The following is a 7,255-nucleotide window of genomic DNA, read 5'->3' on the forward strand; positions in this document are numbered from 1 at the left end:
GCAATAATAAACATTCTCATTCTTGGAAAAAGATCATCTGAGATGTTGGAAAGTCCTAGAGACACACACAGGTCACTGCTGGGTGGAAGGTCCCAATCAGGTCCAATCTGAGAGATAAGGGAGAGTTTGAGGAAGTTGCACACCCAGGAATTTGGGGAAACAGAGAAAGGACCTTGGTGTTCATCTTCTCCAATGTCCTTGAGGTTGGGAGATAAAAGCCTCCCCTGGGGAGAAGACCTCAGGGTGGAGGTGGAAAGGGGTTAGCAGGTGGCTAGGATGAGAGTAGGGGAGGTGCATATTTTCTGGGAAGATCAAAGTAATGAGCAGGTTTAACCAAGCAGGTAGGTCCCCAAAGGGTGGCTAGTTTGGAGCATCCCAACCTTCATTCCTTTGTTTCACAAGGTTTCTTCCAATAGGAATCCAGTTTCCCTTCCTACTACAGCACGTCTCTAACTTGCGACACCTCTAGATGGGCAGCCCAGGGTCAAGGCCAGAGTGCTAGCTTTAATTCCAGAGGTTTGGAGTCAAGCCTCAACTCTGCCCTTCTCCAATTGTACTACCATGAATAAGGTCAGTCAGTTATTCAAGCCTCAGCTGGGGCATTATTAAATCATGGGATGTCAAGTGCTTTCTCTTTCAAGGAGCAGAGCCCTTTCTTCAAGTAAAATCTTATTCAGAAGCTCAATATACAAAAGAGATCAAAGCAGAGTTGGCTGGAAGAAAGTGAAGGTGACCATGGCAGGCCCTAGGTCACCCACAGACACACAGTGCTGCAGAGGCACTCCCTACCTGGCAGCCCACGTGGGAGGCACCCCCTGGGGTTGTGCAGTAGAGCAGTACTAACTTTAAAGCTCCTCAGAGCACGGTTCAAACAATCACAGGACAACCTAATGCCCTTCCAGTTCCGACAGACTGTGGGAATATGCTTACTCCAAAATAGACCGGTAACAGGGCTAACCCCAATTCTCTGCCTTTGCCCCAACTCAGCCTGGTTGCCCCCCAGGAGCCTGGAGGCTGGGGAATTTCAGATGAAAGAAGAGAATAAAGAGGAGAAGTAAAGAGAAAAAAACAAAAGCAAAACTATGCCCATTTAAGTGCTTGGTTGTGTATACTTCCATCTAACTGTAAAACACACTGAAGGAGGAAGTTGCCATTGGAAACAGAATGAATCTTTTTTTTTTTAATTTTTATTGGAGTATAGCTGATTTACAAAGATGTGTCAGTTTCAGGTATACAGCAAAGTGAATGTCATGCATATACATATATCCACTCTTTTAGATTCTTTTCCCATATAAGGCATTACAGAGCATTGAGCAGAGTTCCCTGTACTATAGAGCGGGTCCTTATTAGTTATCTGTTTTATATATAGTACTGTGTAAATGTCAATCCCAATCTCCCAGTTTATCCCTCCCCCACCTTACTCCCTGGTAACCATAAGTTTGTTTTCTATATCTGTGACCCTATTTCTGTTTTGTAAATAAGTTCATTTGTACCATTATTTTAGATTCCACATACAAGTGATATCATATGATATTTGTCTTTCTCTGTCTGACTTACTTCACTCAGTTTGACAATCTTTAAAACAAAATGGTGCCCGTATAAGTGCTTGGTTATGTATACCTCGATCTAATTGTAAAACACACTGAAGGAGGAAGTTGCCGTTATAACCAGGATGAATCTTGACCCAGGGTCAGGAGGTCTGATTTCTCAGGCCAGTTTTGTCACTTCCTAGCTGTGCAACTCTGACAACTCATTTGTGAAATGGAGAGAAAAGAATGTCTGCCATACCAGTCTGTTTCGAGGAACAGAAGAGAAATATGTGTTAAAATGCATGTAAACCATAACATGTATATGATTTAAGAAATTATTGTTCCCTTATTATTTTTTAATTTAACTAGCACCTTCCTAGAGGTGCCACGGATGTTAGCCCAATCTTTACACCACTGAATCTCAAACTGTGATTCAGTTGATGTTTCAGGAATTCTGCAAACAATGGAATCACATTTCAATTTTTTAATAAATTCAAATCTTTTTAAACTATGATTCAGTGCTAGAAAAGCACAGGATGCCCGGAGAACATTCAGTGGTGGGTGGGGTTGGGATTGGTGGAGCAGAGAAGGTTTGTTGAAAGAAGTTATGTTGGCACGCTAAAGGATGCAGGAGTGTGGGGAGGTCAAGGGAAGAGCATAAGTGGAGATCCTACCACGGGAAAAAACATGGAGTAATTAAAGAAGTAGAAGAGGGGCTTCCCTGGCGGTCCAGTGGTTAGAACTCCACGCTTCCACTGCCGAGGGCATGGGTTCGATCCCTGATCGGGGAACTAAGATCTCGCAAGCCGCGCAGTGTGACCAAAAAATAAATAACTAAAATTTAAAAATAAAGAAGTAGAAGAAAGAAAGCCAGTGTGGCTGGCAGGAAAGGACAATGGTGAGAGTCGAGAGATGAGTTTAGTGAGGGAGGCAGGTAGGAGACAGACGAAGCTTTTATGAGCAAACCAAACCTTACATAGGATGCAGAAATTTTTGCTTCTCACTTTTTTCTCATTAGCTAATGTGTTTTCCTTCTTTGGGACGCTAGTGAGGATGAGAAATAAAAATATCAAGATATTGGGGCTTCCCTGGTGGTGCAGTGGTTGAGAGTCCGCCTGCCGATGCAGGGGACACGGGTTCGTGCCCCAGTCCGGGGAGATCCCACATGCCGCGGAGCGGCTGGGACCGTGAGCCATGGCCGCTGAGCCTGCGTGTCCAGAGCCTGTGCTCCGCAAACTGGAGAGGCCACAACAGTGAGAGGCCCGCGTACCGCAAAAAAAAAAAAATCAAGATATTAAGGCACACTGGCCAACCTGACCAAGCACAGCCGTAGGGCACATGTTATACCTGAATAATTCGGAGCAGCAGGACGCAAGAGGGCCTAGCACACTGGGATGTTGCAGGACCATTTGTTACATGAATGAATGACTGAAAGAATAAACAAGTGACCCTCGGTTTAACCATTCATTTATCGATAATTCTGTCCAAAGAGCTAGAAACTAATTCATGAGGCCCTCAGCCGTGGGCTAGACCTTCACCCACTGAGAGCTACTCACTCCATCCCATCCTCCACAGCAAAAACTAGATTCTTAGGCTTCAGTTTTTGTCTTTCATTTTAACTTGCTTTCTCCTATGTCATGCAATCAAACACCCACAAAATTTTTCTAAATTAGCAGAGACCTTTAGAAGCACGTAGTCTAGGGACTTCCCTGGTGGCTCAGTGGTTAAGAATCCACCTACCAATGCAGGGGACATGGGTTCGAGCCCTGGTCCAGGAAGATCCCACATGCCACGGAGCAACTAAGCCCGTGTGCCACGGCTACTGAGCTTGCTCTCTACAGCCAATGAGCCACAACTACTGAGTCTACGTGCTGCAACTACTGAAACCTGCAAGCCTAGAGCCCATGTTCCGCAACAAGAGAAGCCACTGCAGTGAGAAGACCGCGCACCACAACGAAGAGTAGCCCCCGCTCGCTGCAACCAGAGAAAGCCCGCGCGCAACAACAAAGACCCAATGCGGCCCTAAATAAATAAATAAATAAATTTATATTTTAAAAAAAGCGCATCGTCTAAAGCCTTCACCCTGCCCTCTCTGATCCCATACTTAAATCTCTTTATCCTCCCTACCTATGGATTTCTACTCTCTTCTAACAACTCCTCCTGCAATGGGCATTTTTTTTGCCTCTCAAACAACTGTAAATGTCAAAATGATTCTTCCTTAAGCCAAAACCTACCTCTGAAGCAACCATTCATGAATCTCAGTTCTTCTTTGAGGATACACAGATTAAGCCTCCTTCGTTTTTCAAATAAGAGCCTCTCAGAAATGTCTTTCCTTCATTTGCTCCATGGAAATCATGTTCCAGTTCCAGATCAGAAAATTAGAGTTCTGTGCCCACTGCAGATTCTAACACCCCAGGGTCATGGGTGCAAAATACAGCACGTGTAGATGGTGTCTCCAAGACTTTGTTGTGTGTTTTAGGTCTTCATATAGGGACTTCAGTAAAATAAATATCAGGGCCTTTGGCAACTAGGGCTAAGGTTTGAGTTCAGTTTGAAGTGTCCTGTGAAATATGTTGGGTGGCTTGAACTCTGACACTTGTGAGTATTAGATCACACAGTAAAACTATCATGATTAATTCAACCCAACTGGAGGAAGTTACTGGCGGGATGCAGGGTAGCAGGGGTGACTTAAGATGTTGCTTTTTGGGAAAGGAAACTTGCATGAGTGAAGGACTGAAATGATTTGTTAACCCCCAGAGAAGGTGTTACATATAGGTCAAACCTGAGTTCATTGCCAGGGCAGCCATGCTAAAGTGCTCTGGCTATAAATTCAGCTTCTTTCAGCATTTATAACAATGGGTTTAAGAACTTCGAAGAGTGTACAAAATAATTTAGTAAAGCTTATTTTTGTTATATGGGTCTACTTGAAATAGGGCCATGATCCTTATCTTCTTTTTTAATGACTAACCACTACACAGAACAATTCCTTGCATTTATTGTCAGAAGTAAGATCCTCCTCATTCTCTCAAGTGGACACGTGGAGCAAGAGAAGGAAGCTCCCATGACCCCTGGAAGGCTTTGGTCAACAGTGTAGCACACTATGGCAGTAATCTCTGGGCCACCATTTGGCTTAATGAATCCACTTGACTTTAATTGAAACCCAGATGTAATCTTTTATAGCTTAATAATTTGTTCTCCCAGGCACTCTGGTGAAATATAAACAGTTCTCTAGAATCCAGTGAAAATAGTTTCTATTCCTCATTTCTGTTTCTAATTAATTGTTGAGCAATTATATTGAACCTTGATCTGTGGCAGTCACTATAAAATTGTACCATGGCAGAAAGTCTTAATAATTATCTGCATCACCACAAAAGTAAGATGTTCTGGAAAAAAAAAAGAGGAAAAATATTTTGAGGGCCAATCTTTCTTAATTCATTCAATTAAAAATATAATAACATTTTGTCCTGAAACAATACCCATTACCTAAACTAATGAGGTTTTTCAGCACCCTGGAGAATGAGACAGATACAGAAAGACAGATATGGAAAGATGCTGAGGTTAAGTGACTAACTGGTGGCTGACACAATTGAAGGCCATGACAGAACTCAGCAGGGGACCGCTCTTGCTAACTATCATAGCCCAAAGCCAACAGTCACAATCTAAATTAAACACCCCTAGCCCAAGAGAGTCGCAGAGATGTCACGATCATACTGGAAAAATTACAACCAGGGCTTGCCTCAAAACTCCGAATGCGCATCAAAGGAAAGGCATATTGTTTCCGCCCCCCATTTCCTCCCTTGGAAAAATGACGGCAGTGCCATTTCTAATTCAGTGTTATGCTGGGGAGGTTGCAAATTAATTACAATTATGCCTTCTTTGTGCCAAGTGATAATTTACTGCAATTAATTATCAAAAGATCTACTGCTGTCAATTACGATACTTGCTCTTGAGCGGGGAGGAGCTATTTGCGAGCCTCTGAAATCTGTAACCAAGTTATGTTTTGCCCTTTTTCTTTTCCATTTCCAATTAAGCTATTATAATTTGTTTTCATTATGCCAACACAATGGAAAAACTAACAATGTTACTCTAACCTTTTTCTTAATCTAAACATTATCTTGACTTTCATTGAGTCAACACGCTTATTGTTACACCTGCAAGTCGTACATGGAGGGAGGCATACTTCAGAATTAATGAGCGCAGCTGCGGTCTCTCTTACATTCAGCACTTGTAAAATAGACCTCTTTAAAGTGCCATTATCACAATATTGATAGAGTTATTTATAGCATTGCAAACGCTCCCAGTCATAACAGAGGACTTGTTATCCACAGCAAGTTCATGTTGCTGTCATCCCCTGGCCTCTATCCAGAGCTGGGGAGCAGGCACCAGGTGGACCATCTTTCAAAAATAAGCTCTAAAAAGACATCCAGAAAACTTTTTCCTCAAAGTGAATCTGATCGCCAAAAGTAGTTCCAGTGATGGAGTGACTACCTGTAGGAAACATAGGAAGTGGGCCAGAGTCCAGGCATATAAGACATGGCACCTATGACCCAGCCCAACACAGTTCTGCTGGGAAATGGGAAACCTGAGGTGCAAGGCTTGTGCCATTTCTTCATAAGTCAGTCAAAGAGATGTCCGTGCAGAAGGGCACTGTCACGAGAAATGGTCCATCTGCGTACCCTTGCTTGTGCTCTTCCATTCAACAGTTGATCACCCTTTCTTTTCTGTGAATGGAACTCTTTCTTTGCATCTTCTCCCCCATAAAATTTAAGCTCTTTGTGGATTAAGCATGCAGCTTATTTGTGTTCTGATTAGCACAGTGGGAAAATACTATATTCTGTAATTAGCACTTTGTAAATTTATTTAAAAATCCTTTGTCACGCACCACGCATGTGTTAAGTACATTATAGGTCCTATAAAGCAGTATAGGTCCTATATAAGTCATAATTACTTCTCTTAAGAATGTCATAGTCTAGGAGACAAGGGTTCTTTTATTCTTTTTTTTTGAATTTTTGAATTTTATTTTATTTTTTTATACAGCAGGATCTTATTAGTTATCCATTTTATACACATCAGTGTATACATGTCAATCCCAGTCTCCCAATTCATCACACCACCACACCGACTCCCCACCGCTTTCCCCGCTTGGTGTCCATACGTTTGTTCTCTACATCTGTGTCTCAATTTCTGCCCTGCAAACCAGTTCATCTGTACCATTTTTCTGGGTTCCACATATATGCGTTAATATACGATATTTGTTTTTCTCTTTCTGACTTACTTCACTCTGTATAACAGTCTCTGGATCCATCCACGTCTCTACAAATGACCCAATTTCGTTCCTTTTCATGGCTGAGTAATATTCCATTGTATATATGTACCACATCTTCTTTTTTTTTTTTTAAAGCAAATCTTTAAAATCTTTTATTGACTATCAGCATTAAAAGATAACACAAACAGCATAATTAATCTTGGTAATATTCACAAAATCATTTCTTATCTACATCTGTTTATAATAGCCTGTCACTAGTATTTTAAAGAAAGAAGTTACTTTTTTCAATATGATACTATCACTTATAATTGGTTATAAAATTTACTGAGATCTTCAAAATTTTAATGATGGTTAATAATTTTATATTTCTTGAGACCTTTATTGACTTTTCTCTGTATACCCAAATATTTTTGAGAAACTATTCCTTTTGGGTATGTATTTTTTTTTTTTTTTTTTTTTT

The sequence above is a fragment of the Lipotes vexillifer genome, unplaced genomic scaffold (assembly GCF_000442215.2).
Source record: "Lipotes vexillifer unplaced genomic scaffold, Lipotes_vexillifer_v1.1 scaffold47, whole genome shotgun sequence".
NCBI classification, from domain to species: domain Eukaryota; kingdom Metazoa; phylum Chordata; class Mammalia; order Artiodactyla; family Lipotidae; genus Lipotes; species Lipotes vexillifer.